The 25,233-nt window shown below is 45.5% G+C and overlaps 1 protein-coding gene across 3 annotated transcripts in view; it reads left to right on the forward strand.

Moving 5' to 3' along the window:
* XPA (XPA, DNA damage recognition and repair factor) overlaps positions 1-25,233 on the forward strand; it is a 133,616-nt gene that overhangs the window by 30,173 nt on the left and 78,210 nt on the right. Inside the window, exon 3 of one of the 3 annotated variants that reach the window (XR_013814517.1) lies at positions 3,777-3,882. The exons of 1 other annotated variant lie outside the window; for it this stretch is intronic. The gene's annotated coding sequence lies outside the window, so the exon portion shown is untranslated. Of the gene's footprint in view, positions 1-3,776; positions 3,883-25,233 lie in introns of those variants that run through there. One more of the 3 variants, XR_013814518.1, reaches the window with a different exon arrangement.

The raw sequence follows: 25,233 nt of genomic DNA on the forward strand, positions 1-25,233 counted from the left end.
ACAAAAATTATAATTGCACAATCTAATAGAAGAGATAAGCTTTATTTATATTTTCTTCCCTAAAGCTCTCTTACCACATATACTTTAAACATGTTTTTAAGAGCTTAATTGAGATACAATTAAAATACAATAAACTTCACATATTTAAAGTGTACAATTTTATGCCCGGTCAGCGTGGCTCAGTGGTTGAGTGTCAATCTATGAACCAGGAGGTCACCATTCAATTCCCCGTTAGGGCACATGCCCAGGTTGTGGGCTCAATTCCCAGTAGGCGGCGTGCAGGAAGCAGCCAATCAGTGATTCTCTTTCATTATTGATGTTTCTGTCTCTCTCTCCCTCTCCCTTCCTCTCTGAAATCAGTAAAAATATATTTAATAAATAAATAAATAAACAAATAGGATAACATTCAGCAAAATTAATACTCATATTTATCATATTAACTCCTGGTGCATGGGTCAACACTCAACCAAAGAGGAAACCCCATATACATTAAGAAGTCACTTCCCATTTCCGGGGCCCTGGCAACCACGAATCTGTTTTCTGTCTCTATATATTTTTGCCTGTTCTGGAAATTTCATAATGAGATACGGAATATGGAATAAATGGAACCATACAACATGAAGTCCTTTATGACTGGCTTCTTTTCTTTAGCATAATGTTCTTGAGGTTCCTTATGTTGTAACATGAATCAGTATCTCATTCCTTTTTGTGTATGAATAATATTAAATTGTATGGATATACTATATTTTGTTTATCCATTCATTTTTTTGATAGATGTTTGGGTTGTATCTACCTTTTGGGTATTGTGAATAGTGCTGCTATGAACATTCACATAGAGGTATTCCAGATAGTGTTATAGAAGAGTGTTTTTCAAAGAAAGCTGTTCCTCCGGATATTAGTAGTTGCTGCAATAGAAGTATTATTTGCTCACATAAGTTTGAGAAACACTGAGTGAAACAATATTTGACATCTCCTGTTGGATTTCTCAGATCCTTTTATTTTCTAAAATGCTTTGTGTATATCAGAGAGGAAATGTGATGTGCAATACAGGGTGGAGCAAAAATAGGTTTGCAGTTGTTCATGTGGAAAATAATACAATAATTAATAAATAATAACCATAATATAAGAATAAACTCCATTCTGTGTACTCACAACTGTAAAGCTACTTTTGCTCCAGCCTGTATTTTTCAAGTCCAGTGTAGCACATAGTACATACTTTTTTCAATTTGTTACATAAAAAAATTTCTAAAAGATATAGTTCAGTGACTTTTACAAATGAAATGCTTCAGAGCATATATTCCCTACAAAGGGCTAAAAATACTTTTAGATTATATATGGGTTTCTCAAATTAAGAGTAATAATCTAAGGGACCATTTTAAAAGGACAAACATCTCATGGACTCCCCCAGAATTGACTTAAATATATTTCATTTTATTTTTTAAAATATATTTTTATTGATTTCAGAGAGGAAAGGAGAGGGGAAGAGTGATAGAAACATCAGTGATGAAAGAGAATCATTGATCAACTGTCTCCTGCACGTCTCCTACTGGTGATTGAGCCCACAACCCAAGCATGTGTCCTGACTGGGAATTGAACCGTGACCTCCTGATTCATAGGTTGACACTCAACCATTGAGCCACCCTTGCTGGGCTTAAATATATTTTAGTTTAATGTAACTTCAATGCGTACTGATATAAAAGTAGGCATAAACTCCTTATAAATAATAAAACCAAAACAAATTTATAAATTAAGTACAATATTACAAAAAGCATCAAAATCCAAACTGATGCATTCAATGTGATAGATTTCACTTCTTGCGGACACTCAGTGACTGTTTGCAGTGTTACTATGGGCTGACCGGTTAAGGGGAAGGTTCTTTTGATTCCCTCATGCCTGTGTTACTGTGTGGGTGGGATGTCTTCGTTCTCCGACAAACTTTTTTACTCAAACTTCTGAAAGCTTGCTTCTTCAGGGCTGTGAGATTTCATCTTCAGTTAACACTTTAAGATTAGGTCTGCCTTTCTTTTCTCATTAGCTATTATAATTGAAGTACTACTGCTTGGTCCCAATTCATCATAAAAGTGCATGCATGGGCAGTATGATGGTTAATTTATGTGTCAAGTTGACTGGGCCATGCGGTACCCAGATATTTGATCAAACGTTACTCTAATGTTTCTGTGAAGTTGTTTTTGGATGAGATTTACATTTAAATTTTTAGACTGAGTAAAGCAGATTTCCCTCCCTAATATGGATGGGCCTCATCCCATCAGTTGAAGGCTTACATAGAATAAAAAGGGCAACACTTCCCCTGGATGGAGACAAGATGTTGTGTTCACTAAGCCACCATCACTCCATGGCCCAGATCACATAGCTCCCCTCTAGCAGTACATCTGACAGCATCTCTGAATGGAGAAGGAGATGATTGGGAGGTCAGTTGATGATGGAAGAAATTTAAAAGTAATTTTGATTATGTGAAGTTTTTGCCTTCTATGCTAAGTTTAGCCCCCAACTCCCATGTCAGTTTTGTTCTCCTTGGCAACAGCACCTTGTGTAGGGCTTGGTAAGAAATGCTTGCAGCCCAGCCAGTGTGGCTTAGTGGTTGAGCATTGACCCATGAATCAGGTTCGATTCCCGGTCAGAGCACATGCAGAAGGCAGCTGCTGATTAATGATTCTCTCTCATCATTGATGTTTCTATCACCCTCTTCCTCTCCCTTTCTCCCTCTGAAATCAGAAAAGAAAAGAAAAGAATGAGATTTTAAAAAAGAAAGAAATTAAATGCTCCTCAAACATTAGAATTAGGAGGACCCTTATCAATTGTTAGAGCCAACCCACATTTTAAGGGGAAATAAAAAATAGTAATAACCGCCGAAACTGGTTTGGCTCAGTGGATAGAGCATCGGTCTGCGGACTGAAAGGTCCCAGGTTCGATTCTGGTCAAGGGCATGTACATTGGTTGCGGGCACATCCCCAGTAGGAGGTGTGCAAGAGGCAGCTGGTCGATGTTTCTCTCTCATCGATGTTTCTAGCTCTCTATCCCTCTCTCTTCCTCTCTGTAAAAAATCAATAAAATATATTTAAAAAAATAGTAATAACCATTTAATGAGAGCTGACTCTATGCTAGGACTCATGCTGAGCACTTTGCATACATTATCTAATTTTGTCCTTTTAACAACAATGTGAGCTGAAAATTACCATGCCTACCTTTTTTTAGATTATAAAAGATGTCTGTGTACAAAGGGCTAGCTAGCATTGTTTCTTTCATCAGGTAGGTGTCTTGGATAATCTATTCAAGGAAGAACACTTAGTCCAACTCGATGAAGCCTATATCCTTTGGGTACTAATGGAAACTGGTAGCCCATACTAAGGCCATATTTCCAGATCAGGCAGTGTCAGTTTGAGCAGATGAAAAAAGGGTGCGACTCTGGATGAATTTTTGATGGTGGCTCCAGTAGAGCTGCTGGTGACCCATAATGCTTTCAGGGGTGCAACAGGGCAAAAGGTTGCACAGCTGGTGACTTGCAGAACTGGCTGTGTCTAGAGCCCACTGGCTGACCTTATGCTATACTGCTTCTCATTGCATCTGGAGGAACTAGAGACCCACAGAAAGGCAGAAACTTGACCTGGTCCCCCAGCCCCTCAGGCAGGATGGCCACTTTATCCAGAGGCGCCTTTATTCCTGGGCCTCCCAAGACACCCGGCTGCAAGGACACCATGAAGAGGGAAAAAGAATTTCAAGTGCATTCTAAGAACCACCTCCATTCTCTTGCTGTGTAGGGTAGGAGCACGCACTCAAAGACCCAGCCAGGAAGGAAGATTTGATCTCCTGGGCAGGATCCACTTCCCATGGCGACGCCTTCTTGAGCCGAAGCTCTGGTATGAAGTAAGACTTGTTTAAAGCAGTTAAAAGCAGCAATCCCCATTGTGTCAAGTGGTGACAGTATAATCCTCCTTAATAATTTTGTTCCCTCTCCAAATTCCCCTCCATTATGCATCCTTAAAATGTGACTTCAGACGCCTCTTCAGGTTTCTAGTCCTGTAAGTGCAGGGGCATTTGGTGAGAGGGGGAGACGTAAAGACTGTCTCTGTTGCACTCAGATCATCATTGGAAATATCTGCCCCCATGTTGTTGGCTAGAGGTATTATTTAAAAATTTTTTAAATGAAAGTTTGAATTATATGCAAAAATAGAGATATTAATATACTAAAGCTCCACATCACCATCCTGTAGCTTTATTGATATCAACAAATGGCCAATCTTGCTTCATTTACACCCTATCCACTCCCAACTTCTTGCCACTGGATTATTTTGAAGGAAATCCCAGATCATTTGGGATACATGTATCTTGTATTTCTGAAAGATAAAGACTGTTTTAAAAAAAATTATATAGCCGTGGCCAGTGTGGCTCAGTTGGTTGAGGCGAGATAGAGGAATTCATTAAGGATGATGCTGAGGTGCTTGACCTGAGCCACTGGGAGGATTGGGGTGCCACTCACTGAGAAGAGGAATAGAAGAGGAAGAGCAGGTTTGAGGTGTGTGTGTGTGTGTGTTGATTGTTAAGCTCTGAAAATTTTTAGGTAAATAAGAACCTTTCCTTTCCCTGGAGAAATCATAATCCAGTGAGGGAAGCAGTGACATAAACAAATAATTCTGACATAAAGTGAAAGGTACTGAGTGGTAGACATCTCTATGAGGTGGTCAGGACTAAATCTGTGGGGTAAGAAGAAAACATCTGAGGAGGTTTCCTAGAGTTGGTGATAAAAATGTAAAGGTGGGAGAGTTCCAAGTAGAAGAGGGAGTTGGTGAGTTCTGGAGTTGGCTACCTGAAGTCCTGTGTGATGAGGTGAGGGTGTGTGAGTGGGAGTTCTCTTGGAGCTGGAGAGGCTGGCAAGGGGCTGAGCGGTATGGACTGCCTCTCACTGATGAAGGGCCAGGACTTAACAAATCCTTCTGTCACTAGAATGTAAGTTACCCAGAGGCAGATCATTGAATAGTGTCTTGCACATAGTAGGCACTCATGAAACATTTGTTGGATGAGTGATTGATTGGTGTTATTGAAATCTTTGCCTTTTCTTCCATGTTGTTGGGGATTTCTAAGCGCCATCTATTTCTTTTGTATACATTTTAAATAAGAATAAGGTAAAATTTATATTCTAAGTTCAATGAAAATTTCACTTATTTATTTATTCTTTCTGAAGCTAATCACCAGTAATTTATTTTTAAAAATAAAAACCAATATGTAAGTGGTTTTTGTGGGACTATAAATTTCACTCACAAGGGTTGAATATTATGAAATAATTAAGAAATGCAAAGAAATACATGAGTCGTTTTAAAAATATGAATATATCCTAAAGCATTTTAGTTGGTGTTATTTTCATTAACATTAGCAAGTTGAGAAATATCAGAAAACTAAACTAACTATGAAAAATTTCTAGGTATTTCTAGACTAGATATTATATCCTGAGCCAGCAATCTAAAAGCCAGTATTTTCAAATGTCATCATTGTTGGGGTGATGAATAATACTTAACTAACTAAAAATTATCAAATGTTAGAAGAGAAGGGAGATCCCTTTGATTTCTGGTCTACCCTTTCATTGTACAGGTGAGAAACAGGCCCAGAAAGGGAAAAATAGTCTAAGATCACATAGCAAGTTAGAGGCAGAGCCAAGAATAGCATCCAGATGTGGTGGCTATTATTCCATGCTGTGGTGGCTGTTGTTTGTGTCCATCTAGAATCCCTTCCCCCACTTCAGGAAACAGAATTCATTCCTCTGGCCACATGTGGGCATGTAGCACAGGCTAAGCCAAACATTGTATAGTACTTCACGCTCTCTTAGTCATTGGTTCAGGAGATGAACATGTGACCCAAGCTTGACTAATCAGAATCCTTCCCTGGCATTTGTGATAGTGGAGCTGGGAAAGGAAAGGCCCTTTAAACCTCTCTGGTTATGAAGCTGTGAGGACCTAAGCTCAGACTAATGTGGCTAGTCCTGTGTCGCACAGAAAGAATAACAGAAGGAAGACAGAGAGAAGAGCCGAAACCGGTTTGGCTCAGTGGATAGAGCGTTGGCCTGCGGACTGAAGGGTCCCGGGTTCGATTCCGGTCAAGGGCATGTACATTGGCTGCGGGCACATCCCTGGTGAGGGGTGTGCAGGAGGCAGCTGGTCGATGATTCTCTCTCATCGATGTTTCTAGCTCTCTATCCCTCTCCCGTCCTCTCTGTAAAAAATCAATAAAATATATTTAAAAAAAAAAAAAAAAAAGACAGAGAGAAGGGAGAGATACTCCAGATGGGAGTTGAATTACTTATTCTAGTTTCCAAGGTGTATCCAATCTGACGTTCTTTTGGCTCTTACATTTTTAAAAAAGTAATGATAATATCCTTCTGATAACCCATGTTCTTTTATTACTTTTTTCCCTTCTTTTTCTTTTGCTTAAACAAGTTAGAATTGGGTTCCTGTCACTTGTAGCCAAAGAGTCTAGCCCAGGATTTCTCAACAGCAGCAGTATTGACATTTTGGAGCAGATAATTCTGTGTTGGGAGGGGTTTCTCTGTGCCCTGTAGGATGTTTAGCAGCAGCGCTGGCCTCTACCCCACTAGATGCCAGTAGCACCCCATCCCAGTGGTGACAACCAAAAATGTCTCCAGACATTGCCAAATGTCCCCTGGGCCGGGGGGAGCGGGGGGCGGGAATGGCCATGGTTGAAAACCACTGGTCTCGTTTAATACCCATGTTGACTCTTACTTATAAAACAGAAAACCGATAGGGAAAACTGAAATTCAGTGAGATGTGGGACTTTTTTCAAGGTAACAAAGTCAGGACTATCAAATCAAGCAAAAGGGATCCAGGAAGTGATACTACAAAGAGATGTTGGTACATGCCGATGTTGGCTCTCTCATAGCTGTTGGAACAATAACAAACTCCACAAAATGAGTTGGGATTTTACCCATGACATAGGCCATAACGCTCTACCTAAGAATTCTCACGCATCTCAAGAGATGGTGAGACACAGCAATACCAATTAGTTTTATTTCTGTTGTTTTAGATCTTGGAGGTTTGGGTTCAGTGAACTTTGGGTGTCTCCAGAAAGCTCACCACATGTTCCTCTGAAGTAGATATCCAGGAAGCCAAATCTTGCTACAATTGCACAATGATGTCTACGTGAGATCAGTAAAAACCACCAAGAATCAGCTTTATTTTTGTTAGAACTATCTTGGAGGAAGTGCTCTTCAGAGGGGACATTGGGAGGAAACAAGTAGTAGCACAGGAATCAAGAGTGCTAAATGTGAGCTTGACTCTGCCACTAATGTGGGGTGACATTGTGTAAGTGTCTGCCTCTCTCTGGGCCTAAGTTTTCTTCTCCGTATAATGAGGGGTCGGATCAGACAAATGCTGAGGAGCGCCCCAGTACTGACCTTTAAAGATTCTTGTAAACAGACACTGTGTCATATCTATTCTGGCTCCTCTACCCCCAATACAGGACCTGGTATAGCCCTAGAAACCAAATAGGCACTAAGCAAATGCTTAGTAAATGCACAGATAAATAAATGATTTACTTAGGAGAGAAAAAACACAATAACATTCCAACTTCCACAGATGCATAGAACTGCACGGGATCTTAGAATTGAAAGGGATCCCTAAGTTTATTTAGTCCAGCTTCCCAATCAAAGCCAGAGCCCTCTACCTTATTTCTGAGATGGACATCTGTTTAAATACTTCTGATGATAGGGGTCTCACTGTCTGTAGGGGCAGCCAGTTCCACCTGAATAGATTAGATATTAGGAAGTTCTTTTTTTATCTGGAACCTAAATTAGCCGCCTTGTAGCTGTCACTTGCTTCTAGTTTTATTTTTCTAAATTAATTTTCATTTTAATCCAAGACTATATGCGCATAACTAAAAAAGTCAAATAATGTTAGACATCTTATTTATACTGAAAAATAACTCTCTTCCTCATCCTTCCTTATTCCCTTGGGTGCTTCCTCCATGCAACCACTTTCCACTCCTTTAGCTCTTTCTTGTGATACTTATATCTGAATTTCTAATTGATATGCCTAAATTGTAACTTCTAGATTTGTCAATTTTAGACATTATCTATTGACTTCCTATTTTTATAGGAGAGGGTTTACCCTCTTTAACTAACCTTCCCCAACTTTCCACTTCATCCTCTCACTATACTATCACAATGTTTGGTTCAATCAGTATGTAGTGTTTTCATTAAATATCATTTAATGCTAAGCCTACTAAAATACTGTTTCCTTTCTTGTACTTTTTTTCTGTTCTTTTTCCCCCCTGGGGTTAATAATTGTTTCGATTAATTTTCTATGTCCTTTCCCCTAATTATTCCCAAATGTTTCAACTAAACTCTACAATGCTTATCAAGACATCATTTACAGAAAAGATTTTATTTTTATCAAAGTTATACATATAGTAATTTAAAGAGTCAAATAACGCTATACGATTTGACAATGAATCTGTGCCACAATATACATTTCAGAAAGCCCCTTCACCTAGCCATGAACAACAGATGTGGCTGGAGGTTATTATGATTTGGCAACAGGTTAAGAAATGGAAGCCCAGAGAGGAAATGTGACCTGCCCAAGGTCACACAGCAAGCACCGAAGGAATAGAGCCTTTAACACAGCCCAGCAGTTTCCCAGCTACACTTGTGCCTGGAAACATTACTTTGAGTCCAGACTGGTCAATGGTAGAATGTGCTCTAAAGATAAGGGGCCCCTGGAGTGTGACTCATTTTTAATAGACTGGAATAAATCGCTTCTGTGCAAAGCAGGGCTCAGCAACTGGCAGGACTGAACGGGGTTGGCAGCCATCCGAAGTGTCAATGTGAAAGGCGAGAATGTCTCCACACCCTGTAATCCCACAAATAGGGTCTCTATTTTTTAAGATTTTTAAGCAGTATTACACAAACCCTCCAGGGGCTTACGCAGGAGCAGGAAAGTAATCTCCTCGCGTGTCCTGTTGCCACCTTCCTTGCTGGTAGAGAACAGTATCACCTTAATCCCCACGAGGAGCCAGAAGGGAAGGAGTGAGAAATGGCCCCAGGCCTGAAGTCACATCATCCTTATTTTGCAGAAGTGAGCTCTACAAGGTAAGAAAAGAACGCGTGTTTAGAAACAACCAGAACAATCCCTGCACAGTTAGGACTGGGGAGAGGGCAGGGCCCCTTTGACACATACGTGGTCGAGGGGGTTGCTTGAGACCGACTCCTGAGTCCTCAGAGGTAGGAGGATGCCATCTCTTCAGCTGTTTTTACCTGAAGAGCAGGGAAGGTTTTGTCCAGAGAGGAGGGACACCATGCCCTCCAGTGCAGCCCCAAATATTCCTGACTCTCTTCCTCAGCCCTAATCTCCAAGTTTTCCCCCAGCTCTTCAAGGCCCAAGGTCTCCTAATTTGCGATCACATACAAACGCAGCAGCAGCTCTGGGAATGGGCAGACTGCCTGTGTGGGGACTCACACCCAGGATATCCTGGAGCAGGAGTGTGGGGCCCACGGGCAGGGCCAGCAGCCGGGCCTAGAAAGGGAAACAGAGAAGTGACCTCCCTGACCCTGGAGTGGAATCCATAGTTTCAGTTGGGTTGGGGAAAGCTGGGGGTAGAGACCACAGAGCCCCTGAGTTAGAAGAAATATTTGTGATAGCTCGTTTGAAAGAGAAGAATGTGAAGCTTAGAGAAGAGGAGGGCCCGGCCCTCAGCCATGTGGTGCTTTGGTGCCACGGTTGCTCATGGCAATAACAGTAATTGGGTGCTTCCTGTATGCCACCCACAGAGCAAAACACTCTGCCTCCATTAAGTCATTTAATCATCCCAGGAACTCAGTGAGGGGGTACCCGTTATTTCTTGCATTTTGGAGATAAGCAAACTGAGGCTCAGAGTGGTGAAATAATTTGCCAAAGCCGTGGGGCTAGAAACAGGCAGAAGCAGGACTTGAACCGAGGCCTCTCCACTGCCAAAGCCTGTGCTGTGGACTCAATGAGATATCAGGTAGGACGATACTTTGGACAGAATTGGGGTATTGCATTTCCCTCTGTTCCAGTTCATATGGCTCTCAGCATGAAGGGAGAATTTGGGAGGCTGTGGTAGAGCGGGGAGTCAGGAAGCCTTGGGACCCAGCCTCTTAACTGACGTGCCCTGTGACCTGGGACACGTATCTCCCTTCCCCTCTCTGGTGCCCAATTTTTTCTCAGGGGCAAGGCGATGAAAGTGCATTCTGTGCTGCATACAGGGGATGGTCATGTGTCGTGGACACGATTCCATCCTGCCTTCGGTGGCAAAGGGGAGAAAGGCCACCAGAGGAGATTCTGGGCCGTGGCACAGAGCCTGGCCTCCCAAGAGGCTGGGCGGCTTCTAGCCCACCAGCCAGGCCAACACAAAACCTGCGCTTTTGTTTGACTTGGCTTCTTGTACCTTGTTTAGTCTGCAGAGCAGGGAGCTTATCCTGCTGCCTTTGTCACAGGCCATTAGTACACACATAATCCCCAGGGGTTTACCACTGGCTGGTTTCTCTAGGAATCTGGGGAGGGCTACAGAGGGAGCCCAGCTCTCAGGAACCATCCCCTCCCAGCCCCCATTTGAACAGCCTCAGCTGAGAACCCATGGCATTGTGTGCTCCTGGTCTGCGGTTCTGGCTGGGTGACCTTGGGCTAGCCTCTCCCCTTCTCTGGGTCTTCGTCTGCCCATCTGTGCAGGAGAGATCTAGCTCAGATGCCCTTCAAGGGACCTCAACTCCATGCGGATCAGAAATACATTCCTACGCGGTTTCTCTCCCTTTAGGCCTCCCTCATCCCTCTACTGCCCCCTCCCCCAGTTCTGGAGCAATTTGTTGTGTCTTTTCACTGATCTTATCCCTGCCCTGAGCCTGGGGCCAATGCCTCTCTCATTCAACCTCCTGCTTGTAAATCGAGGATAATAATGCCTGATAACTCACCCTGCTGCTATAGGGATTAACTAATTAGTGGTTATTAAAGGATGGCAGAACTCGATATATTCTTCCCATGAGGACACATTTTCTCCTCTGAGTTCCTGCTATTGTCTGCACAATAGTAAAACAATCCCAAGAGTTTTGACTTCCAGCACCCCCACTGTACAGATGGGGAAACTGAGGCCAGAGAGGGTAAGCAGTAGCCTAGGATCATGCAGTCTCTTTGCAGCAGAGAGGGGAGCAGACTGACTCAGGGCTCTGGACTTCTGCCCGGTGCTCCTCCGCCATACCGCACCCGGTAGTCGTGGTTCGGGGCTGTGGCCGTGGTCCCTGTGCTGGGACGGAAGATGCACCCACAGGCTCCCACACCCTGGTTCGTAGCTTGATGTTAAGGAACAAAATTTTGCTTCAGGAAGACCTCGGTGCCTGACCTGGTCTTGACTTACTGAGTGACCTTGGGCATGTCACCCCAGCTTGCTGCCTAATTGTCAGTTTCTTCATCTGCAAATGAAAATGACACCTTCCTCCCAGGTTAGTGGGAGGATTGGCCCAGAGCAGGCATTTGGAAACGGTAGTAACTATATAACTATGTTATTATGGTGTTTTTACTGACAAGCTCACCAGAGAGCTGCTCAGTGAAGCTTCAGGAGCAGACACTCCCCAGGTGCTCCTGCGGGCTACACCCTGGCTAGGGGCACCTTGCTTCATCCTCACCCGAGTCAGCCAGGGAGGTGCTATTACCCCATTTGACAGAGTTGCACATGGAGGCTCAGAGAGGAAAGAACTTGCCTAAAGCCATGCTTGCTTTCAGAGTGAGATGACCTCATTTTTAGTCTCTTCTCTTGAGCAGAGGCTGTAAGCTAACTGGCCTCCATGTTGCAGAGGGCATTTTCGTGGCTGTGTCCTGACTTCTACAGTCTCAGGATAGGGAAGAGCTAGTGAAGGATGGATTATACTGCTTCAGGGAACAGTAGTGAGGTTCATGTCACAGAAAACACTTAAACAGAAGCTGGATGAACACTCGACAGGAATTTTGTTGAAGTGACCAGTGCACCAGATAACAAGTTTAAGACCCTTTAGTGAGAGGTGACATGGAACTGGAGGAAAAGGAGGGGCTGGAGTCTAACTGAGGTCTGATTTAGTCTCCAGCATTTGCCAGCTGTGTGACCTGGGGCACGAGTCTTCATCTCTCTGAGCTTTGGCTTCCTCGCCTGTAAAATGAAAATTAGGATCTCTATCCTGCTTACCTTCCAGGACTGTAGTGAAGGGTCAGAGGTACATAGAGTACAGCTGTGTGGGAGTAAAAGGAGGGAGCTGCTCACTCAGTTGAGGCTCCAGAGGCTGCAAGAGAAGGGTGAAGTGGGGCATTCTGGGCCGGAAAAGGCCTTGTTGGTAAGGGAAAAGCATAGGCAGAGGCTTGAGGGCAAGAAAGAGCACAGCATATATGGAGAGTGAAGGTTGGTGTGAGAATGGAGGAGGGCTAGCAGCAGGATCAATGTCAGGTTTCCTGTCCCATCACCCAAGAAGTGCCCACTGCACTGACCGGGAGAGGCCATCAGGGCCAGCCTTGGTGAGGGCCTGTCTGTCCAACCTGCCCAGCACCATTCAGGACAAGTGACGGGGATGGCTTTGGGGGTCTCCCCCCTCCACCTCTTTCTCATGGAGTCTTGTCTCCCTGTCTGGCCTTCACCGATGGGCTTCAAGTCCTGGTGTCCTCCTTTGGCATACCCTTCCTGCCAAAACCCTGCTCATGACTCAGGCTTTGGCACTATTGGGCTGAGCTGTCTCCTCGCTTCACAAGTCCTGGGCTGACAGCCCGATTGGCTTCCTAACTGCCATTCCTGCCTCCAGCCCCACCTCACTCCAATTCAAGCCCCATATCAGTCACAAGCCCCTTAAAGTGACTAGGAGAGCAGACATCAGTGCCCAAAGGTTGGTTCTGGTTCTGGACAAGGTATGTGCATGTCTTCACCGAGCACCCTCCTCTTGCACAGACTAGTGGGCGAAAACGTCCTGCCTGAGGAGTTGATGTGGCGCAAGTTTAAGGGAAGCTGTGGCCAGGGTAGCCACATTTCTGTTTTGTGAGACAATACATTTTGTTATTTGCAGCTGAAAGCTTCTTAATCGGGGCAGAGAGAGGAAGTGCATCCTCAGGAATCTCTCAGTTTTGAGGGGTAGAAACTAATTCCAACTGGCTTGAGCAAAAGGAGGGACATGTTACTGCTTTCCATAATAATATAAGATGGATCTTCTTTTTTATTTTTTTAAAGTATGTTTTTATTGATTTCAGAGAAAGAAAGTGAGAGGAGCGAGGGATAGAAACCATCAATGGATCTTCTTTTTTTAAAAATATATTTTTATTGACTTCAGAGAGGAAGGGAGAGGGAGAGAGAGAGAGAAACATCAATGATGAGAGAGAATCATTGGCCAGCGGCTTCCGGCATGCCCCCTACTGGGGATTGAGCCCACAACCCAGGCATGTGCCCTTGACCGGAATCGAACCCGGGACCCTTTAGTCCCCAAGCCAATGCTCTACCCACTGAGTCAAATCAGCGAGGGCTCAGTGCATCTTCTTATGGGCAGAGGAATCCATGCAGATTACGTGGATTTTGAAAAATGCTTTCCTTCTGATAGTCTAGAGCCTATCCTGGCTTTGAGAATTATTGCTTAGCTTTGGAAAACTGTATGTGTGCGTTCCAAACATTACCATTCGGAAGACTGTGGGAAGAATGAGTAGGCCTTTTTAGCTCATATTGGTGGAGACACATTGACAAGGACCATCCTTTGAGTGCCCAGGCCCAGCCATGTTCTTCTGCAGGGGCTCGACGTGGTTATTCTAGACTCAGACTCTGGGAGAGATTCTGCTGGGGGTGGGGGTGGGGTAACTGTATACAGTGGGTCGCCTTGACTTTGGGTTAGTCCCATCCCTGTGATCAGGGTTGAGCTTGTCCTAACTGGTGAAGTTTCTCTGGTGAAAAACTGACAGAAGGGTTCCTCTCCCAGAAAGGGAAAGGGAAGTGGTCTTCAAGATCAGAAACACAAGGAAAACCCATGTGGAGGGTTGATGTTTCTTTGTTTCAGACTCTTGGAAGCGTTCTGTTTGTAATCCAGCTTTATGGCTGCATTTCCGTTGTTCTCTCTGACCTTCAGACTTGCGGGTGGGTTGTAGGTGTTGAGGATACACTGGGGGTAAGAGGGTGTTCTTTTCAACAGCCCCCACATGGTGAGGCTCTGCACTGGTAGCTACATCATGTGGCAGAGACTGGAGCAAAGCTGATGGAAGCCCAGCAAGGAGCCGAGAGAGGTGGGCAGTTGAGATCCTTTGAGATCTGTTCCTTAGCCCCAATAGGTATCCAGACATTTCCCTTTCAGGCCCCAGAGCTAGGTTAAGATGGGACTTTAGGGTGGCCTCTAAGGAGACACACCTCCCCACCCAGCAGCTTCTCTGCCCTCTTGGGTCTTTCCAAAGCCACCCCCTCTTATGATGGGTTTCCACCTCTGCCTTTGGGTCTGAGTTGGGGCCCAAGATGCCCTCAGTCTGGGGTACTGTCCTCCGCAAGGAGCAGTGATGTGTGTTACCTCCTCTCTTGTGTTGGGAGGCTTAGGGACTTAGTGTAGCTGTTGAGAAATAAAGCTATTTAAGTGGTGAGCATTATATTTTGATCCACAAGTCTGTCTGTTTCTAAAACTCCCTTGTAGACACCGTCAAGCAAAGCCTGGCAGGCTTATTTTATTTTATTTTACTTTTCATCCAAAAGATTGTGAAAATTGCTTGGTTAGATATGATACAAGAAGTCATTTTCCTTTGCGTTGGGCTCTACTCTGCCTTCTCCACTGAAGCCACCAGCTTGGAAGCTTTCTGGATACAAGCGGAGGGAGCTGCTCCTTGACCCCCCTGCCTTAGCCTGTGCTCAAGGGTATACTTGGCCACAATCTATAGCTCCTCCCATATTCTGCCTCAAAGGAGCACGCTGCAGGCCGGACTGGGATGCTTGGCCCTGCTCTTTGCTGGGTGGGAGCCTCAGCCATTCTGCCCCGAGTGCTGACTGTGGACTCACTCACTTTGCCTTTGCTGCTCCCCTTCTCTGGGCCCTTGGTAGAAATAAGGTAGCTGATCCATGGCTGTTTACATTCTTAGAAGGGACGATCCAGCCGAAACCGGTTTGGCTCGGTGGATAGAGCGTCGGCCTGCGGACTGAAGGGTCCCAGGTTCGATTCTGGTCAAGGGCACGTACCTTGGTTGTGGGCACATCCCCAGTAGGTGTGCAGGAGGCAGCTGATTGATGTTTCTTTCTCATCGATGTTTCTAACTCTCTATCCCTCTCCCTTCCTCTCTGTAAAAAAATCAATAAAATATATTAAAAAAAGAAAGAAAAAAAAAAAGAAAAGAAAGGACGATCCAGCTTCCTGGAGGACCTCCATGGTAAAGAAGTGTCAAGTGAAGTAGCATGGTAGGCAAAGGCCAGAAAAGCTTGAGGCCGGTCTGGGGAAAGGCAGGGAGTTGGACATGGCTGGAATATTGAGGATGTGATGGAAAATGCTGAGAGGTGAGGCTGGGAAGTTAAGAGTGGTGCCAGGTCATGGGGGAACAGGAGGTATTACTTTACCCTACAGACCAAGGGAGCCCCTGAAGGTGTTTGTGCAATGGAATGGTGGTGTCCAGGGTGCATTTGGGAAGAGCCCCGTGAGGGCAGCATGGGGCATAGGTTGGAAGAAGCGAGACACAACACAGGAGGAGATTCATGCGATAGGAGCCAGGGAAGAAGGGCCTAGAAAATGTCGATTTTTGGAAGGCAGGAGGGAGCGAGGATCTCCCCCTAAGGGCATGGACTCCTCTGTGCCCATCTTCCTCTTCAGCTTCCCAGTTTCCCAGACTCCCATCATCTGGGAACCAGGGGTGTGGACTCTCCCTGTTGCTCTCTATTCTGGCCTCATTTTGCGGAGACTCCCCCCAGCTTTAGTTGCTCCTTTGCTGGTATAGTTAACTCTTTCTATACTGAACACAACATTAAACTAATCTTGTCTGAAGTAGCAATAGCCTCCAAACAGGTCTCTCTGCCTCCATTCTAACCCCCATCATCTAATAGCTATCCAGTAGCAAGAGGGAGCCTATGAAAATAGAAGTCAAATAATGCCACCTCTCTGCTCCAAATTCCTCAGTGACTCCTCATGCACCGAGAGCAAAAGCCACCTCCTTACAATGGTCCTCTCTGCTCTGCCTCCCTCCCTGCCATCTCTCTGAAACTGTCCACTCTACCTCCTACCCGAGCCTCCTCACAGACCCTCCAGCATACTTGGCATTCTCCTCCTCAGGGATTTCACATCTGCTGCTCCTTCTGCCTGAAACTCTCTTCCCTATGGATGCCCTTGACTCTTTACCTCCTTCACTTATTTGTCCAGATGTCACTTTCATGGTCAAGCCTTCTCTGATGATCCTATTAAAGTTATATCTGCTCCCCTTCTCACTTATACTCTGGGTCCTCCTTCCTTGTTTTATTCTTTCCTTTCACCTGTCACCTTATACTATACTGCATAATTCTTATTTCTTAGGTTTGTTTTCTGTCTTTCTCTGCTAGAAAGTAATCTCAAGGAGGAGAGGGAATTCTGTCTGTTTAATTTCTGATGTATCTTCCAATATCAAAACGGGGACCATATAGCAGGTCACTCAATATTTGTAGAATGAATGAATGAATGAATGAATGAGAGAGTGATCTTTGACTGCCTTTGAGTCCTGAGAGCCACTGAGAGCTGTCCCTGGTGCTGCCTGGCTCTGCCTCTCCCTGTCCTTTCTGCGCTGTGTGCTGACCTCAGCTTGTCTGGTCACTCTCAACTCCTCTGGCCCCTGTCCCTACTCGCTCCTCAGCTGCTGATCCAGCCAGTCAGAGGGCAGATGAGGAAGCTACAAGATTTAAAATGAGGGGTATGAGTCCCTATGAACTCGACTGTCAAGTCCCAACCCCTTGGCATGTGTTAGAAGGCTCCTGCTTTCCGTTTCAGCTCATCCTTGCACCACGTCCTCCAGCAGCCTGTGCTCCTGTTCCCTTTCTGTTCCTCACCCACCTGTGACTCCAGATTCCATGCTGTTCTCTCACCCGCTCCCCCCGCACCCAGCTTGTCTGGCCAACTCTTGGTCAACCTTCAGATTTTATCTCTAAGATCACTTTCTCTGGAAGGCCTTGTTAGATTCCCAGATAAGCTTCACACGCCCATGGGGCTCTGATCCTCCTCTTTGGTGACAGTTATGCTTGTAATTATTCCCATTGCTTCCTTCCCCTCTAAATCGTGAGGCTGGAAGGAAGGTGCCAGGTCAGTTTTGCTCCCCTCAGTACCTTTGGAGCGCAGCGCAATGACAGGCACGTAGAAAGGGTTCAATAAATCATGGCCGAAAGAAAGACTGAAGAGGAAGAAGGAAGCTATAGAAGGCAGCCCGAAAGAGCAGGCTCTGGAATCTGAATGACTTACAATCTGTGTGACCACGGGTAAGTCCCCGCCCCTCTCTGAGCCTCTACTTCTCATCTCCAAAATATTGATAGTAACACAGCTGCACCCGGGTAGTTGGGATAATTACATGTGATACTGAGCAGACACGTGGTACTTGGAAGATGCGGGATAAATGGCCTAATTAATGATGAAATTATGAAACACTAGTAATCATTTCTCTCTGTTCAGCTTCTGTCTGTAAAGTACTTCCAAGACAATTATCTTATTTTATCACCTATTACATCACTTCTCTTAGAGTAGTTCTTGGAGGAAGGAAACTGCGATCAGACAGGTTAAGCAACTTGCTCAAGGTCACCCAGCGTTGTAGGGCTAGGCTGAGACTGGACCAGGCAGCATGACTCTGGAGTCTCTCTTCTAGGGACCTGCCATTCTCTGCTTTGTATTTTGGCTGCTTGGGTATAAATCTTACTAGATTGTAAAGGGCCAGTATTGTGCCCAGTTCACTACAGAATCCCTAGTTCCCAGTGCAGAGTCTGACTGAGAGCAGGTAGTTGGGAAACGTTTGTTGAGGAAAGTTTATCCATGACTCACACTGCTCACCTGGCTCCCTCTGGATGCTCAGTTCAGAGCAGGACCCCTCGACTAACTCCCACAGGCCCCTTAGGAAGGGCCAAAGGCAGGCTCCTGAGAGGCAGTGTGGCCTCAGAGGAAATAGCCATGGCTGTCACTGGAGCATGTCCTGGGCTCCACTGAGAGACAAGTCAAGTGTCCCCTGGAGCCCTAGTCGCCTCTCTTTCTCAGCACCTGCTTGGGTATCCACTCACCTATGACACCTGGGTCAGAAGCAGTGCTGGAGAGGGCATTGTGTGCAGCCAGGCACCCTGGGATCCCATGCTTGCTCCACCCCGGGGCTCTGGGGCCTGAATGCCATCTGTGAGCTCTTGGGCAGCCAGGGCAGCCTCCTGGGAGACATGCCAGCCTCCGGTCCTTCGGGCACGTAGGACCCTGGGCCTGGAGACTTCTACTGGTCACTCTCTGGGGAATTGGATTTATTGGGGGTCCGAGGACTTGAAGTATTTGTCTAATTTTGTTATCCCTGAGTACTCCCTGCCTCATAACTATTTTCTTTTTTTAAATAAAATTTTTATTTATTGAATTAGGGGGAGAGAGAGAGAGAGAGAGAGAGAGAGAGAGAGAGAGAGAGAGAACGAACGATTTGTTGTTCCACTTATTTATGTATTCATTGGTTGATTCTTGTATGTGCCCTGACTGGGGATCCGACCTGCAACCTTGGCGTATCGGGATGACACTCTCACCAGCTGAGCTACCCGGCCAAGGCTCTATTTCCTTTTTGAGTCTACGGCACATAGAAGAATGAGAAGAGCCCAAAGGAAAGAGCTGGAGAACCCAGATTTTGTCCCAACTTGGTTCCCTCTGTGGTGTGCCCTGGCAAGGTGCTTCCCTCACTGGAACTTGGCTTCTGAGGTTGAGAGGAGCATTACTGGGAGACCCTGTCCTTTCTCATCACAGATAGACAGGCAGCTCATGAGACTGTAAGACCACTGGATTCTGCATTAGGAGACTTCTATGACTTTGGGCAAGTTGCCTAACTTCACAGAGACTTGGTTTTCTCACCCATAAAATGAGGATAACATATCCCTTCTGGACCACATCCTAGGCCAGTGATGGGCAATCTTTTGAGCTTGGTGTGTCAAACTTCGCCAAAAAACTGAGCATAACTCGGGTAGTGTGTCACTTTGAGGAAAAAACATTATTTCGCAAATGTTTCATCCTTGGCATGCGGCCGCCTCAGCGGCCGCGTGTCATCAGAAATGGCTACGAGTGTCAGTGCTGACACGCGTGTCATAGGTTCGCCATCACTGTCTAGGCTGTTGGGGGCTCTGGAGGTTTCATCAAGGTCAGAGTGCCTATTAAGATTAGGAGGGAGGTGATGAGGATCCCAGTGTCAACCACCTGCATTTTAAATCACTAAATCTACAAATATTTCTTAAGTACCTACCATCTTTAATACAGCAATGCATTGAATGTGGAGATACACAAATATGTGTCCAAGGATTTAAAAGTTCAGGTTTCTGAGCCTTTGCTTTCTAAAAACCCAAATATAATAATTCTTAGATGTCATTGTTATCATCACTGGGAATAAGTTTCCAGGGGACTTGAGAGTCAAAACACATGTGGAGAAGATGTGGATCAAGGCAGAGGGCAGAGTCAGCCCATCACCGAGAGCCTACTGTGTGCTGAGTGCTGTGCATGTGTGATGTCCATTAGTCCTTAAGACAGCTCCTCTTTAAAAATGGGGAGATTTGACAGCACGGGGTCTGTCTTCCCAGATGGCAACAACGGGCTGGAATTGAATAGCAGCACGCCTGTTTGGATGGGGGAACGGGTTACCTGCTCACTACAGTCCCCTCCTGTCCTCCTTAACTCCCGAAAGACAGGTAACTGTAACCCAGTCTACTGATGAGGTTAATGGAAAAAACAAAAGCTGTTGAGAGACCCAGAGGCTAGCCACGGTGGGGAAGGGCAAAGGGAGGGCATGGAGGTGCCAGGGCCCAGAAAGGGTTGAGACTCTAGGGGAGCGTTGCCCAGCAGGAGCCATGGTCTTGGAGAGCTGCAGCTAATGTGGGTGGTTGGCGCTCAAGGAGGGCGAGGGCGAGTGCGATGAAAATGCATAATGGTCCCTCCTTCCTCTCACCGTCTGATCCCCTGCCAGTGCCCCAGCAGCCAAACCCTCCTGGAAGCCAGCCAGCAAGGGAGCCTGGGAGATGCAGTCTGCAGGGTCAGTGGCACAGGACGGCCACGGGTGGAGATGGGACTGAGGGATAGGACATGGCGCAAATGGAAAACAGTCAGCACATTTCCCTGAAGCCACTCCACTAATGAGATGCAAAGCTTGGTCTGAGGTCTGAATGCTTACCAGGACCTGGCAGGTTCATAAGGAGGACAGGAGGGGAGTGTAGTGAGCAGGTAACCCATCCCCCCATCCAAACAGGCCTGCTGCTATTCAATTCCAGCCCATTGCTGCCATCTGGGAAGACAGACCCAGTGCTATCAAATCTTCCCATTTTTTAAGAGAAGCTGAGAATATGGATTTCAATGTAATGCCTTCCATTCTTAATTATCGGCAAATAATTCCAGTTTAAAATCATACTGGCGAATGGTTAAAGAATCTGTGGTACAGTCATACAATGTAGTATTATCCTACATAATAAAATGGTAATATGTAAATTACCATCACTCCGCTACGCCCACGATTGGCCCAGCAGGAGGCGCAGGGGGCGGGACTCAGGGTGGCCGGGGTAGCTGATTGGGCCAGCAGGACGCTGAGCTCGCGGCGCCACTGGCGCGGCGAGCTCAGCGTCTGTGCCATGGCTGCGCCGGAGGCTTTCGGAAGGCCTGATGCACCGGCGGACAGCCGGCCAGCTCCCCTGCGATCAAAAGCCAAAGCGGGGGAGCTGGCCGGCTGTCTACTCCGGCACAAGGCCTTTCGAAAGCCTCCGCCGCGCAGGAGGCTTTCGGAAGGCCTGGTGCACCGGAGGACAGCCAGCCCGCTGGTGCACCAGGTGAATGATTAAATCATGCACTGGGCCTCTAGTTTAGCAATAAAAAGATATGAACTATCAAGCCATAAAAAGACATGGGGGAACCTTACATGCATATTGTCAAGTGAAAGAAGCCCGTCTGAAAAGGCTACATATTGTGTGATCCCAAGCATGTGACATTTTAGAAAAGGCAAAACTATAGAGACAATGAAAAGATCAGAGGGTGCCAGGGGTTTAGGGGGAAGGAGGAAGTATGACGAGGTAAAACAGGGGATTTTTAGGGAAGTGAAACTTCTTATGCCGCTGTAATGGTGACTACATGACATTATGCTCTGCCACAGTTCCTATACTGTAACCCAAAGAGTGAAACCTAATATAAATTATGGGCTTTAATTAATAATAATGTATCATGTTGGTTCAGCCATTGCAACATATGTGCTATACTAATGCAAGATGTTAATAATACAGAAAACTGTCGGAGTGGAATTAGGGAACTTTCCACTCAATTTTTCAGCTAAAACTGCTCTAAAAAATAAGGGCTATTATTAAAAAACAACAACATCATACTGAAAGTACCCTGTGGGCCAAATGCAACACATGCCTGCTGGGTCTAGCGACCAGTTTGTCACTTCTGATCTAATTCAACACCCACATTTTACAGAGAGGAAAACTGAAGAACAGAGAAGGGAAGGGGCCCTGGGAGTCTCCAAAACAAAGTTGGAGCAAAGCTTTCCATCCTGGGATGCTGGGGATCTTCCCAACAAAGGGAGGGGCACCCCAGGAAGGTCTGCTGCTGTGGAAGAAGAGGCAGCTGAGGGCACAGGTCAGTGGAGAGCTTTGTCTCTGGCCAGACTGGTTGGGCTGAAATGCCCCAACAGGTAGTGAGAGCTCCCAAGAGCCCAGGTGCTCTTAGTGCCTGTGTTTACTTAGCCAGAGACCAGACTCCCTCCCAGCCTGGCCTGGATCAGACTCACTGAGTTGGATGCAGAAAGGAGTGGACACTTGTGACCCTTGTATGTGCCTTAGAGCAGGACAAGACTCAGAGGATAGAAACTGCCCTCTGCAGGGCCCAAGCCTGTGATGTTATGATGCCGTCAGAAATGTGAGGAGTGCTAGGCAGTTCTTCGGCCCTTTATATACTTTATCTCCTCTAATTCTTCCCTTCCATCAAGGCTATGGAGCAGGTAGGACAGAGCTTATTATTCTGGTTTTATAGATGAGTAAACTGAAATTAAAGAGAGCTTGAGTGTGTGCCTTATATTGACACAGTCAGTGAGTGGCAGAGCTGGGGTTTGAAGCCAGGCCTTATTTTAAATATGAAAAATTATATTTGGCTCAAGACCAAAAGAAGTGTTTATAAATAAGCTAGTTGATAAATGTGTTCCTCATAGGAGTAGAGGTTAGTGTTCTGAAACTACATGTATATTAGAGGCAACAAGTAAGTAAATAAGTTGTAGGTCACACACGAGCATTGGGGAAAGAACTCCGTGGGGATAGATTAGAGTTGGAGGTATCAGTATGAATTAATGCCTATTCTTTTTTTTTTAAAATATATTTTATTGATTTTTTACAGAGAGGAAGAGGTAGGGATAGAGAGTTAGAAACATCGATGAGAGAGAAACATAGATCAACTGCCTCCTGCACACCCCCTACTGGGGATGTGCCCGCAACCAAGGTACATGCCCTTGACCGGAATCGAACCTGGGACCTTTCAGTCCGCAGGCCGACGCTCTATCCACCGAGCCAAACCGGTTTCGGCCCTATTCTTTTTATTTCATTTATTTTTATTTTAATCCTCATCAGAGGACATTTTTCCATTGATTTTTAGAGAGAGTGGAAGAGAGAGGGAAAGACAGAGAAATATCGATGTGAGAGAAACACATGGATTGGTTGCCTCCTGCATGAGCCCCGGCCAGGGCCCAGGCTGGGGAGGAGCTTGCAACTGAGGTACATGCCCTTGACCGGAATCGACTGAGCCAAACCAGCTAGGGCCATGTCTATTCTAATGTATGTACAAATATAGAAACAAATACAGATATGTGTGTCTGCACGGGTTAGCATACATTTATATTTCCTTTCTCTCTCTGCTGAGAGGGCCTGGAAGCAGTGACACCCCAGTAACAGTGATCACACTCAGAGTCTAGATCTTGGTTCCTAAATGCCATTCTCCAGTGAAATGAGCCAGGAATCCTGTCAGAAATGGCTGGATCTAGGACTGAGTCAGGGAAAATAAAAGATGATACAGAGCCTACAGTAGTGCTAAAAAGTAAGGATGCATTAAAAAAAAAAAAAGATGGACTTGTCAAAAGCATGGAAGAGTGACCCCGAGAGAGATTCCAGTGGCTAAAGAAAACACGTGTAATATTGGATTATAACCCAAAGAATAAAAAATAAAACCATGAGTCCATATTGATAAAATAAATAAATAAATAAATGAATAAATAAGTAAGGAATCTTCTGTACAGAAGAATTCCAAGTGATAAATACAGAAGGAATGAGAAAAAGACCATTTGAACACCCCATTAATCTCAAGAGCCAATGATAAAATCGATGGGCAAAACTTTAAGGACAAACAGGATATCTGTGTGGCCTCAAAAGGACCCCTCACCAAATGTGCTGATTTTAACATAGGCTACACACTCTTTGATAGTCCTCCTTCAGGAGGTGGAATTTGATTCCTCATCTCTTGAACTCAGTGCGTAGTACAGGCTGAGCTCAGTCAGCCTCTTCTCTGAGTAGAGTTTGGAAAGGGAAACATAGTAACATTATGGTGGGAAACCTGGCAAACACCACCTCAACCAAGTGGTCAAATTTAACATCTCCAGTAATAACACTAGTACTGTATATCATATCCCTGGTGTGATGCATTGGGAAAGGAACTTCATCTTTGTGATATTCTTCCTAAATACTCATTAGCTCTGTCAGCTCATGAGAAAACAGCAGACACACCTAAGTTGAGGACATTCTATAAAATGCCCAAGCAGCTTTAAAATGTCAAGGTCATGAAAGAAAAGGGAAGGCTGAGAAACTCATACAGGACCACCAAATTTAGTGTTTACTCTGTATTGGATTTTGGAACAAAAACAGGACATGAGTAGAAAAATGGGTGAACTCTTCGTGAAGTCTGTAGCTTAGTCTGGGCCAGTGTTAATTTCTTAGTTTTGATAGTGGTACAATAATTAATGTAAGATGTTAATATCAAGGGAAGCTGGGTGCAGGATAATTGGTAACTCTCTGTTCTATTTTTTGTGACTCTTGTAAATCGAAAAGTATTCCAAAATAAAAAGTTGTAAAATAAATTATATTTGTTGCACAAAGGAGTTGATAGCCACCACCGAGGAAATCTCAAAGCCAATGGCGTAGCCCCTGCTTTATAGTTCCAACACATCCACTGTCAGCATTCAGCCTTCAGTTCTCCGATCTGGTTTACTTTACGTTAGTCCCTGTTGATCTTTATAACACCAGGAGAGTGAAGGTAGATATTTACGGCAGTGCCCACTGCACGGATGAGGAAATTGAGACACAGATAATATTACTCACCTTCTCTTTGAGCAGAGTGGGGATTCTAGCCCAGAGAAGGGGGAGGGGCTGCCCCTGGTCACATAGGAGGTTAGGGGGCTAATCCGGGACTAAAGCTTCAGATTCCCTATTCTTAAAACTACCTTGGCTGCTGTTTCAGGGCAGCTGCAGACAGAGCTTAAATTTGGACTATTTGGGAAGACAAAGGAAAGCAAAGGAGAGTAAATCTCATTTTACCCCCACCCCCTTCTCACCTTTGAGTTAAGCAATAAAGCTGAAAAGATCCTTCAACAAACAAATCCCTCCTCATTATACAATCCATGGGCACACTGGCTCTTAGGAAACCTGAAAGGCAAGCTCCTTAGGAGGGAGGGCTGTTCATACATGTCTGTCCAGGTGCCCTCTTCCCTGTTCATGCTCAAGAAGACAGAATGTCTGCTTCAAGAGCAGCGGCTCGGTGGACATTAGGTTCCCACACTCCCGTGGTGGGACGGGCTGGGGGTGGTGGGAGCAGTACGCTTCCAAGAGCAGGCTTCCAGGAAGGCACGCTGGCCGAGGCACGGTCTACACGTCTCTAGTCCAAAGTCGGATTCATTCTTGGTGTTGGAAAATGCTCCCCAGTGTTCGTCGTTGGTGAAAAAGGCAATCGCGGAGTCAGGCCCATGTGGGTGATCAGATGAAGATGGTCCCAGGGCCAGAGGATGAGTCCAGAAAAGATAAGCCCCCTTTCTGTCAAGTGATAAATGAAGCCCCATTCTCCCTTTTAAACGA

Source organism: Cnephaeus nilssonii, assembly GCF_951640355.1.
Source record: "Cnephaeus nilssonii genome assembly, chromosome: 14".
Lineage (NCBI taxonomy): Eukaryota > Metazoa > Chordata > Mammalia > Chiroptera > Vespertilionidae > Cnephaeus > Cnephaeus nilssonii.